A 13,207-nucleotide genomic window follows, 5' to 3' on the forward strand; every position below is an offset into this window, starting at 1 on the left:
ACTAAAGAGCAGTATGAAAGAGGGAATACTAACTTGGAAGAGAGAAAGAGAACTCGACAAAGCGAAGGGAAAAACGAATAATGATCTAAGCGAAGCAGCACGAGGCACAACGAACGGTGGTCGCAAAGACTGGAAAATGGTGGACACTCCACACCATATATACTGTTAGGGGGGAGGGGAGTGGAGTTTTCCCACCAAACCGTTAGCTATCAATCTTCCGGCCAAAGGCACTGCGCAGGCGCAGTACCCATATTTGTGATGCACAGAGGCCACGATGAAGAATACGAGTTTTAAAAACTGGGATGTAGGAAACTTATGAAAACATTTGGACAAACCCTGTTTTTTTATCATTGATCAAACACCTACTCTATGAAAAAGGCATCATATGTGCATGCGTAAATACTTATAAACATTAACATATAGTAGGTCTAGAAAGGATAGCTATGCTATGAATGATATACTAAACTCTTATGAGGTCAGCACCAAAAATACAAGTTTTCAAAGTAAGAGAAGAACAACAAAAATTGAAAGAATAGTTTTATAGCAGGTGAATGGTAGAATACATGAGTCCAATCCTATCCCCGCCTGTCATTGTCTGGAGACGACACAGGCTTATTTAGAGTTGTAGTTCTGAGGTCCTGTGAACTCAGACCTTAGACCCTGAACACAAGCCCTTGCCTTGTGCCCCAAATAGCTAGTGCAAAAAGAACCACAGCAGTTGCCTCTTTGAGTTTGGAACTGGCCTTGGAGAAGACTAAAGGAGTGTCAGATGCCCCAACTTCCTTTCCTTCCTCCTCTTCTACAGTCTATCATCTAGATGGCTGAAGATGCCCATCTAGATTAAAAGTCAGAATGGAAATTTGTGAAATTCACTGTTGTCGCGCTTAATGTACATAAGTCTATATCTCTGGATGCTTACATGTATGGAGGTCAGAAGCCATGGAACTGTACCCCAACTTGAATTAACAGACATTTTATATGTGTTTTTATAGGTAGACTTGTCTCGACTAAGGATGCATAGACATGGAAAAATGCAGCCCATTTGAGTGCAACAAATTTTCAGTGTCTTTCTGACCTAATGATCCTAAGAGTAGGGCCAAAGAAGTGGCACAATGGGAACTGCGCCCATATATGCCCTCCCGCCCCTTGAGATCAGCAACGAATGCCCTTCTCTGGGAACCCTCTGTGAATGATATTAGGAGGGTGAGTACCCGGAGGAGGGCTTTCTCTGCGGTGGTGCCCCATCTATGGAATGCGTTCCCCAGAGAGGTCCGCCTGGCACCATTGTTATTTGTTTTTCGGCGCCAGGCTAAGACCTTTTTATTTAAAACTTATTTTAATGGCTAAATTATTGTATTAATTAGGATTTTAAAATTTTTAGCTGAGAATGCACTGGGGGTTTTTAAAATGTTATTTTTCTTCTTTTAATTGTTATATTATTATTATTTTCGTATGTTTTATGTATTCTTTGTGAGCCGCCCCAAGGCTTTGTTGCGATGGGGGCGGCATAGAAATGTTTTAAATAAATAAATAAATAAATAAATAAATAAAATAACTGAGAATTTCTTTGCATCTAATGAGCCATTAGGGAACCTCTGCTAAAGTTATGTTAATCCACCACATCAAACTGAGGGAAATCATTCCTCTGGATTTTTACTATTATCCCAAAGAAAGCTCCTTTTGCTATTTCTGCCACTATATATAGGAGGTATTTAGACCAATTGTAACATTACATGTCTATATGATGCATTTCAGAGTCTGTGTGGGTGAGTTGACAGAATGGTTGATGGATGGGAGCCATATTTTGCATGGGAGTTGCTTTGAGGTAAGTAACTCAATCCTGTGCAAGGGAGAATCATTCCTTGGCATTTGTCTGTGTAGCATCTCAACTCTCTCTTCAGAGCAGGATTTGTCCTTTGATACGCTCAAGTGAAGGGCATAGCACTGGGGACAAGTCAGCCAGAAAGAGATGAACCAGTGCAGAGGGAGAGGAGAGGGAAGTGAGATGAAGAGGGAGAGTGCACTGGCGCGCGTGTGTGTGTGTGTGTGTGTAGGAGGGCTTGCCTCTTGTTGGATGCCTCCTCTGATGTAAACCTCGGTTCTCTCTACAAGTACTATTCCCATGTAGGGATGTGCAAGGCTGAAAAACTAATTTCCTTTGAGCTCCAAGAACGTTCACTGCCTTTCCCACTTCCCCTCCACACTTGTTTTAGCTGAGTTCACTGCCCCTTCCTCCCACTTTCTGGGCTTTGCAATGTTTGCATAATCTGATATAATCAGTTTTGCCATGCTTATCTTAGAGATAAAGGAATACGAAATAGACCAAAAATATTTGTTATCTGTTTGGCATTTCTGAGTGGGCTCTTGGTGATAAACACCTGACTTAATTTGATCAGTCAGAAAAATAAACAAGCACATATCGAGAACCTCATTTTAGATTTCATTTCAAATTCTTCACATATTGGATTGTTTCCTATCACCCATTACTACATTGTGAGCCAAGGTAAATAACATACACATCCTGGGATAAGATTTTGAGTGAAGCTGTGTAGACTCCAAACCAAGCCCACAATAATAAATCTCTGAAACTTTTTTTAAATTCTGGGAATGGGGTTGCCAACTAACCAGGGAAAATAACTGTCCTGTTATTTAACAGCAGCTTGACATAAAGAAATCAGCAAGTGATTTTTCCCCCTCCAAGTAGAGGGATAAGTATCACACACACACATATATCTACCACTGATGTATTGGATGGGAGGTATTAACTTCTAAGGTTTCACCAGAGCCAGTGTGGTGTAGTGGTTAAGAGCATGGGACTGGAACTCAGACGCTCTGGCTTCTAGTCCCTGCTCAGCCATGGAGCCAGCTGGGTGACTTTGGGCCAGTCGCAGAAGTCACAACAACTCACAGGGTTGTTGTTGTGAGGATAAGATGGAGGAGGAGATGTAAGCTGCCTTGAACCCTTTGTAGGAAAAAGGCAAGATATAAATCAATCAATCCATCAATCAGGTTTGCAACAGCAGAAAAACACATTATAGCAACTGTCTACCCTAAACAACCACATAAAGGCTGGGCCTGCTTTATTGACACAGAACTCTCAAGGGCACAATCCTATGTACTCTTAGACAGGAACCCCCCTCCAACTCACAGCATAACCAGTGAGCCCTAGAGGGGAACATGGAGTGGAATCACTTGGTAAAGGGCATGGCTGGCTAGAACTCTGAATGTGGCGTCCCACACTGCAACAGTTTGCTAAAGAGCCTCAGTTGTCACTTGTTTATATATCTACACAAAGCTGTTGTTGAAGGTACAGATGCAATAATCAGTACAGAAGCTGGCAACACCATGTAGTTAATGAAAAAGAAAGTGGGGGACAGGAGAACAAGAGTGATTCATCCCTAGAGGCTTTTTTCTTTTCTGCCCATACACCTTGCTTATTTCCAGTAACAAACCAACTACTGTGAGCAGAGTTCAGTAAATATGAAAGACAGTGGGTTGCTGAGAATCCCCTTGAAGTAAGAAACCATGTACTACATGGAAAGTTGCTGTATATGACCAGCTTGGACTACAGGAACTATTTGACCGAGTCTTGTCTTCCATTCCAGACTGAGCAGCTTTTTTTGTTTGTTTTTGAACCCAGGATTTTTTTTTTTTTGTATGCATGCCAGAAAATGCTCTGTGCCTGAGCCAAATTCTTCAGCCTTTTTTTGTTGCTGCTAAATATTAACATTTTGTTCCCCAAGGTGAAAGGGAAGGTGAAACTGAATCTTTCAGAAACCTGGCAACCTGTCCAGCACTAGCCTGAATTTTAATATACACTCTTGAGCTTCTTTGCTCCCTAATTCCTGATATTCATCAATGGGAGGGTACAATAGAGTTTGGGTGATAAAGGACCTGAGGCAACTCAGGAATTTCACTCTCCCTTACATGTCTCTTATCTGTGTAACATGTAGATCTGACAAACCATTTTTGGGAAAGCAAAAAAATGGAAGAAGGAAAGCGCATGGAATGCATAGAAAAACCATTGAATCAATCAGCATTACACAGTCCAAATGCACAGTATAGTCAGGTAAACCCATTCCTTTGGCTCCCTCTGTACACACAAACATGATGTATGAGTGTAGAAAGGATTCAGATCTGTATAGATGGTTAACACAGTTTGATTAACACCGAGTATGAAGCAGTTTGACTCTGTGCATTTGATATATGATTGCAGGAGTATATGAGGTGTCCAAGCACTGATGCATTTTGCACTCATGCTCTATCAAAACCACCCAGATACACTTCCTGCAGTTTTTCTGAAACACACTCCCCAGTGAAAATGAGCATTCTTTATTCCTCGGAGAGCTGGGAAATGGGGCGAAGAATGGTCCATTTCCTTTCCCCTCTTGGGGCTTTCTGAATGAATAAAACAAAATCCTAAAAGAATTTTCTGTCCACTAGAAAAAGGGAGAGAGAAAGCATGTTTCCCTTTTCCTTTGGCTTTTGCAGGAGGCAAAAGCACTAAACTGCTCTCAGCTTCTGCAATGACTTACTCAAGTGCAACTCTTGCTTCCTCTTCTCTGTAAATGTCATGGGGTTATGTGAGAGGGGTCCATGGTTTGGCTAATAAACCATTTCAAAACTAGTTGACAACTGAGAAAAACCTGTCATGCATTTTAAATGGGGAACAGGTCTCTTACCCAATTGTGCTTGTTTGGGAGCTTATACAAAGAAATGACCCACTATCTGATATGGATGTGCAGCTTCAGTGAACTCAGAGGTAACGGAGTGTTTTTGAATAAGCACCTTTTCCAGTATTGGTGTTTGGCAACAGTAAGTTCAAGGCAGAAGCATTTTCCCCAAAGCTGGTGTTGATCAGCAGCCATTTTGGGTGCAGTTGTCACAATGGGCCCTGCATAACCATCTCTTTCAGATGACTGTAAGGCAACAGCTGCCCTGTGAAAGACAAAACTGAATATATTATAAAAGGCACAGCTGACCACTCAGTCCTAAGCCTGGAGTAAGTGGCTCTGGATGAAGCAGACCATTTGCTAGGATAAACAATACTTCTCTTACATATTGTCATTTTAGTCATATTAATGATAATCACCACCATGCTAGGAATTGTATGGTTGTGTATGTGATATTAAGGTCTGAGTGCATTCCTATACTTCAAAAGTTAGATATAGCATAATGGATGATTAGTACATACTTAAGGGCATATATGTTAATTTAAACTATTAAACTATCAGCATTCCTTTGTGGTTTCCATTCTCTGACTCTGAACCCACATATACTAAAACTCAGCTTATGAGCATGTTAGCTGACCTCTAGTTTCTTTGGAGCAGGAATATGAGAAGAGTTTCAGCTCACTGCCAGTTGTGAATGGCTGGGTTCCTTAATTCTAAACCAGACTGGAGTTCCCCCAGGGGAAAAGGAACCATAAGAAACTTAAAAGTGCTGGCCAAGCAGGCTCTGGAGGAAGATGATGAAACATGAAGAAAAAAAAAACACATGCAGTTACTTGCCATTACTTAAAAAGAATGTATGCTCTTGGGCTCAAGGGTTTTCCACACAGAGCTCTGTTTGGCAGTTGACACTATGTGTACTGGATTCTGTTGCTTGCAGTTTTGTAGCCTATGATCCACACCTAGGTTAGGCGTGCTTTGCATCCACCCAAGGAGAGGAGGTCCTTGACAATGCGCTCAGGTGCTCTTTCCTTGTCTCTCTCTCCCTTTGCTTTGAACCCTTCCTCCAGTGCTTCTTGTTCATTGCAGGCATGTAACTGACCTGCACACAACAGTTTTCTTCTTTTTCCTCTTCTTCTTTAAAATAAAAAGGGTGGCATTTCAGAATTCCTTAATTTGGAAGCAGTCCTTTGTCTGGTAACTTCCCGCTCAGTTTGCCAACATGCATGGCTGCTAGAAAGGAAGCCTGCTCACAGGAAAGTAAAAGGGCACTGAGCAGATTCCCTTTCCTTGCCTTGTAGAAAGACAGGCTCTGAGTTGGGCTCCTCCACCCACACAAAAAGATTTCACATATTTATTTATTTAGATTCCTTGCTCTTTTGGAACACACTAATATACATTAATGTTTATTTAAACACACAAGAACCAAGTTCAGGAGGTGACTTCAGTGCTGCATTCTAAGACTAATTCAGCAAAGCAAACAAATTAGTGACTCCTAATGTCACTTTGAAAAACTGAAAGGACACTGCACCAGTTTCATGTTTTAAGGACTAAGCAATTTCCCACCCACCCCAGCAGTACATAGCCACTATGGAAAAAGAAATGCAAGATTTCTCCTACCCCCATCACAACCATGGCAAAGCCATTTCACAAATTTTTAAAACTTTTATTTATAGTCCTTCAGCATGTCCATTCTTTTAGAATATCATAGCACAACAAAACAACCTATAAAGTTAAGTAGGCGATTTCAGTTTTGATGCTAAACATACTGCATTCTGTGAGAAAAGAAGCAGAAGAAACAATTTATTAAGTGGTTGCTAATGCCTTTTTGAAAAGCTGGAAGGAGCTGAAGGATGTGGCCCTAGAAAAGCAGGTTGATTACCTGTAACTGATGTTCTTCGAGTGGTCATCTGTGCATTCCCACATATGGGTGCTGCGCCTGCACAGTGCCTAGGCCGGAAGATTAGAAAGCTAACCGTTTTTGGCGGGAAAACTCCGCTCCCCTCCCCCTTCGTGGTATAAATAGAGCGGATTGTCCGCCATTTTACTCAGTCTTGAAGACGAACGTTCTCCCTCTAGAGGTTAAGAATAAAGTTAATGACAAGCACAATTTTATCCCAACAGTACCGATGCAAATTATAGTATGGTACCGAGAAGCAATATCCACTCAGAAGCAATATCCACTCACCAGCATATCCCAACGGTACCGATGCAAATTATAGTATGGTACTGAGAAACGATATCCACTCATCGACACCGAGTGGGGCTGGCGGGTGGGTTGTGTGAATGCACAGATGGCCACTCAAAGAACATCAGTTACAGGTAAGCAACCTGCTTTTCTTCGTCGTGGCCTCTGTGCATCACACATATGGGTGATTCGCAAGCTTACCAGATTCGGAGGAGGGAGGTGTTGTCAGCGAAGAACGGATGAAAGAACAGCTCTACCGAAAGAGTAGTCTTGCCTAGCACGAACATCAAGCCGGTAATGCTTGGCGAATGTACATGGACCAGCCCATGTCGCAGCTTTGCAGATATCCTGTAGCGGAACCCCTGCGGCAAATGCAGACGAAGTTGCTACTGCTCGTGTGGCGTGACCTCTTGGAAAGACAGGTAAGTCTATTTTCAATAGCTGATAAGCCAGGACAATAGTCTGGACGATCCAATTAGAAAGTCTCTGAGTTGATATCGGTGATCCCTTGTCACGCTCGGAGTACTTAACGAAAAGTCTATTAGTAGTACGGAAAGATTCAGTGCGGGATCTGTAAAAGGCCAAACAACGGCGAACATCAAGCGTGTGTAGAGCACGTTCTATCGGAGTCGAAGGCGATGGAAAGAATGCCAGCAGAACAATGTCCTGACTCAGGTGGAACGGTGTAGCCACTTTAGGTAGAAAGGAGATATCCACCCGAAGAACAACTTTTTCCTTATGGAAATTCAGGAATGGTGGGTCTATGAGAAGAGCAAAATTTCACTGGCTCTCCATGCTGATGTTACTGCTACGAGAAAAGCTGTTTTCCATGACACTAGGCGTAAGTCTACAGTTGCCAAAGGCTCGAAAGGTGGTTTGGTAAGCACTTGGAGCACTACGGAAAGGCTCCACGTTGGCATAGCAGGGCGGATAGATGGATGTAGATTCTGCAATCCCCTAATGAAACGTCGAACCAGCGGTTGAGAGAAGACGGATAAGCCGTGGACCATGCCATGATAATGGGATATGGCGGTGCATAAACTTTGATGGATGATGGTTTGAGTCCTTCATGATGCAATTGCAAGAGAAATTGTACAATATTGTCGATTGAAGCCATTCCGGGAAGAAAAGAATGGCACTCTGCAAAAGAGGAGAATCTTTTCCATTTAGCCACATAGGAACGACGAGTGGATGGTCTTAATGCAGATTTGAGAATCGCCTGAATTTCTTGGTCTGTGGATATCGGTACCGCAGCGAATGCTGTCGAATCCGAGGTAGGGGCCGCATGTACCGCCTGTTGAATAAGGTCCTCCGCAGAGTGAGATGTCGTCGGTACCGATTCAGTGGCGTGTATCAAGTGATCTGCCATGCCGTCAGCTTCAGAGAGGTTATATCCGGATGCCGGATTGCTCCGTCCTGTTGCGTTAACACATGCGGAAGAGTTGGTAGGCGAAGAAACGTTCCTCTGGATAGCAGCAACAGAGTGGCAAACCATGGTTGTCTTGGCCACCACGGAGTTACTAATATCCCTGTGGCATTGTCTTGGGCTATTTTTGCCACCACTCTTGTCAGAAGTGGGATCAGAGGAAACGCATAAAAAGTCATGCTGCTCCACGGGATCGTAAGAGCGTCCCCCATCAATCCCGATCTGATGCCTGCTCTGGAGCAGTATGTTCACAGACTGTTGTCCTGGGTCTGGAGCAGTATGGAGCAGTATGTTCACAGACTGTTGTTCACAGACTGTTGTCCCGGGTGGCGAACAGGTCCACGTCTGGGTAACCCCACAAGCGGAAGAGTTTCTCGCAAATTTGTCTGTCCAACTCCCATTCGTGGGTTGTTGACATCTGTCTGCTTAACATATCTGCTTCGATGTTGTCAGTTCCAGCCAGGTGAACTGCCAGGAGCACAATGTTCCTCAGTATGCACCAGTCCCAAATGTCCATCGATAGGCGTGCTAAGGCTGGAGATTTTGTGCCCCCTTGCTTGTTGATATAGAAAACTGCCGATATGTTGTCTGATGCAATCTGGACAACTTGACGGCATAGCACAGTCTCGAAAGCCTTGAGGGCGTTGAAAATTGCCAGAAGTTCGAGGAAGTTGATGTGTTTCCTTGCTTCTCATCGGTTCCAAGTACCTTGGACCCGAAGTCCTGAACATGCCGCACCCCATCCCAGGAGGGATGCGTCGGTGTACAAAGTTGTCGTTGGCTGAGGTGGTTGAAACGGAGCACCGATAGACAGGTTGCCTGGGATGGTTCACCACGTTAGAGTGCGAAGGATTGCAGGCGGGATCCGAATTGGCTTGGTGGCAGGATCTTGTTGCGGGTGGAACGTGGTGTTGAAAAACAGTTGTATGGGTCGCATATGTAGCCTGGCATACGGGACAATGGCAACTGCAGCAGCCATGTGCCCCAGTAGTCTCTGAATGGATAAGGCTGGGACTGTCCCATGTAGCCGGATCTGTTGAATGTGGCTGCATAAGGCATCCTGACATTCTGGTGGAAGAAAGGCTCTTTCCCATGTCAAGTCGAGTTGTGCCCCAATGAAATCGATGACCTGCGTGGGAATAAGGGACGATTTGTCGCAGTTAATGCACAGACTGAGAGCATCGAGTAGAGCGCAGGTCACTTGTATATCAGACAGAAGACCTTGTTCGGATTGCGAGACGATTAGCCAATCGTCTAAGTAGGGGTATATTTGTACTCCCCGTGTCCTTAAGTGTGCGCACACTTGCGCCATACACATCATGAAAACTCGAGGGGCGGTAGCCAGGCCAAAAGGTAGAACATTGAACTCAAACAGGTCGGACCTGACAGTAAAAAGTATGAAGCGTCTGTGTGAAGGATGGATAGAAACATGAAAATAGGCATCTTTCAAGTCCAGTGAGGCGAACCAATCCTCTCTTTTCAATAATGGAAGGATATTCTGTAACATGGTCATCCAGAACTTCCTTGGTTTGATGTACTTATTAAGAGTTCTTAAGTCCAGAATCGGATGAAGACCACCGTCCCTTTTCGGGACTGTAAAATATCTGGAATAGAATCCATGCAATCCTTCCGAGAAGGACAATTGTCGAATCGCTCCTCTGAGGAGTAACTGGGAGACCTTGTCGCGTAGCACTGATGAAGAAGGTGTAAAGCGGATCGGGCTCGAAGGAGGGATAACATCGAATTCTATCCTGTATCCAAACTGAATGATAGATAACACCCACCTATCAGATGTAGTGGACTCCCAAATCGGGAGTTGGCCCTGGAGCTGGTCCCCAAAAGGGAGAAGGGAAGGTGGTGTTGGAAAAGAGAGAATGGTTAGCCCGGGCCGTCAACACGGGCGCTTATCGGTGTCGAAGCATCGACGGCCTTGGGAAAAACGTTGTTGCGGTTGCTGCCTCCGACGCTGCCGTTGCTGATATTGCTGGCGAGGGTAGTATTGCTGGCAAGGATAGTACTGTTGGTTCCGATAGGAAGACCGAGGCCACTGCCACTTATGCTTCTGCGGGAGCTCCATGCGGCGCGCAGTCAGGCGTGATTCATGAATCACCTTTAACTTGCAGTTGGTCTTCTGATGGAACAGACCGGTACCATCAAATGGCATTTCCTCGATTCTGCGCTTCATCTCTTCAGGGAAATTACAGTTGCACAGCCACGCATGTCGGTGCAACGAGATGGCATTGACGAGGGCCCTCGAGTCGGTGTATATATGCTGTCGAGCAGTAGACAACTGTTGCACCGCCACCTGCATCGCCTCTTTTATGAAAACCCTGGCGAGGTCCGCTTGGTGGTCTGGAAGGGAGGAAGCGACGTTATCCAGCTTCTGCATGATAAAGTACTGGTAACGTGTCAGTATTGCTTCGTAGTTTGATATGCGCACGCCGAGCCCAGAGGCCGCATAAACTCGGCACACAAGCATATCGATTTTCCTCCCTTCCTTGTCCCGAAGGGCAGTATGTCCCCTGAACTTCCTGCCCTGGGAGGATTCAACCACAAGAGAGTTCGGTTTTGGGTGACGGAGCAAGAAGGGAATGTTGTCGTCACGAACTCTATACATGGCCTCATACTGGTGGGAGGTAGCTTGTGGTTGAGCCGGTTGGTCCCAGGGCTGGACCATAGCCTGGCGAAGTGTGGTTATAAGCGGCAGGGCTATGGATGAGGACTGCTCCCCCCGAATGACATCATAAAATCGATCTGTGGAAAGGCCTGGCTGCTGATGAGCTTCAATTTCAAGAGATTGAATGAGGCGGGACATGAGCTCTGTGAAAGAGACATGCGGTTTGTCAGGTGAAGCGGGCCCTTGGTATGCAACAGCCACATCGGGGGATGTCGAGTCGACCTCCGACTCCTCGGATTCTTCAACGTAGCGAGGACGGTTGCTTGAGGAGGAGGTTTCAGGAGAAGTTGAGCGCCCCATCTCCATACGTCTCGAGGTGGATGGTGTGTCCCTCAGGACCGATGGTGATCTACGATCCTGAGGAAAGTAGGGATATGGTTGATAACCACCCCAGCTGGGGGGAGCACTATATCCAAGCATCAACCAATCCTCATCCCGATGTTCGGATGAAAGGCTGCGACACCTGGGAGGTAACGGCAAAGCCACATGAGGTTCAGTTGTGGGCATAGGTGTAGGCGAGTGGTCCCTCAGTGGGGAGTCTCTGATCTCGCTGTCAGAGATGGACTCCCGAAGCGGCTCCTCCTGTTGTTGAGGCGGCACACTCTCAGGCCAAGTAATTGCAGGGCCGGTCGGTACCGAGAAGCTTGATGAGCCTGAGTTCCGGTGTTTTGGGCGGTCAGGTTCTTGCTCTTGCGAGCGGGCTTGTCTGCCTTCTCCTTCCTCAACTTCTTATGGGTGGAAGGTTTATCCAGACCAGTATGCTTGTGTTTCTCCCGTTTCTTAGCCAGGGGAGAAGGCAGCAACTGAGCCTCCATGGGAGCGGCGCCTTCATCCGAAGGACGCTACGGAGGGTCGGCGGAAGTCGAAGTGGGACGCTTCGCCAGAGCGCTCATGGTGGAGGAGGAGCGCTGAGGAGGCGTGGTTGAGGAGGAACCAGGCAGCAAGAGCAGTTGGTCAGACTGCATTAATGCCTGGTCCCATAGGAGTTTCCTAATACGATTCTCCCTGTTTTTCCTTGCTTGCTTGGTAAACGCCAAGCAATGACCGCATTTGTCAGTTCTATGCCCCTCGCCGAGGAAGAGGAGACATAGATCATGTGGATCGGCCGGCGACATTTTGGATCCACATTCAATGCATTTGCGGAATGCTGCTCGCTGCGCCATCGCGGAAAAAAAAGAAAAGAGGACAGTGTAGAGGGTAGGATAATATTTTTTTTAATAGAAATAGGAGGATTTATAGAAGGAACTAGGAAGAAGAACAAACAAGAGAAGAAAGATTTAGGAGATAATTTAGCAAAAACAAAAAAAACGGAGAAGGAGGACAGATTTATACGAGAGACGAACAGGCATGAGGCACAGTGAACGGCGGTCGCAAAAACTGAGTAAAATGGCGGACACTCTGCTCTATTTATACCGCGAAGGGGAAGGGGAGCGGAGCTTTCCCGCCAAAAACCGTTAGCTTTCTAATCTTCCGGCCTAGGCACTGCGCAGGCACAGCACCCATATCTGTGATGCACAGAGCCACGACGAAGAACAAGAAGGAAACAATCAGGAAAGGAAGGACATCTCTAACACATCAGGGAACTACCCAGGGAAAACTCCCACCCTGCCTCCATTCCACATTTTCCTGTCCACACCATCAAAGAAAATATGAGGCTCTCTTGCTCCTTCACTCTTTAACCGTTTCTCTGCATTAATCAATTATCAGGAGAATTGATGGGAAAACACAGGAGCATTACAGAAGGCTGCACTGTCTGGATCATCTTTGAAATGCAAGTGAGGAAGACATGGTGATTCCTCCATAAATCCTCAGTCAGAAATGTCCTCAGAGTGCAGGACTTGAAGTATTGTAACAGCAGTGCAGGAATGAAGGCAGGGAAGGGCAACCTCTGACCTGCAGAGCAGTCTCAATGCGCCCCAGGCATAGACTAGAATTCTTACCAGAGTGTGAAAACTACCCTCCTCTGCACCACTTGCATTTCTGCACCCTAAACTCCAAGGAGTCCCCACAAAATGATCTTGCTATGATAAATGAAGCTGGTCTTCATCTAGAATCCTAGCTTTGAGCATTCTTTTTCTATTCTCTAGCACAGACCTGGGCATTGTACGGCCCGTGGGCCACTTCCGGCCTGATGGCTGACCCTGACTGGCCCGCATGAGGTCACTGGCAAATTAAAAGTCAATGCAAATATATATCGTCGTAATATAGATGCAAGCAATACAACTGTACTGCTTTCATTTTGAAGG

At 45.5% G+C, this 13,207-nt stretch overlaps 1 protein-coding gene across 7 annotated transcripts in view; it reads right to left on the reverse strand.

Annotated features, from left to right (window-relative positions):
• FAM110B (family with sequence similarity 110 member B) overlaps positions 1 to 13,207 on the reverse strand; it is a 100,624-nt gene that overhangs the window by 28,443 nt on the left and 58,974 nt on the right. The window contains exon 1 of one of the 7 annotated variants that reach the window (XM_044424214.1): positions 4,789 to 5,799. The exons of the other annotated variants lie outside the window; for them this stretch is intronic. The gene's annotated coding sequence lies outside the window, so the exon portion shown is untranslated. Of the gene's footprint in view, positions 1 to 4,788; positions 5,800 to 13,207 lie in introns of those variants that run through there. 7 annotated transcript variants of the gene reach the window in all.

Source organism: Varanus komodoensis, unplaced genomic scaffold (genome assembly GCF_004798865.1).
Source record: "Varanus komodoensis strain SLA01 unplaced genomic scaffold, ASM479886v1 scaffold14_1, whole genome shotgun sequence".
Lineage (NCBI taxonomy): Eukaryota > Metazoa > Chordata > Lepidosauria > Squamata > Varanidae > Varanus > Varanus komodoensis.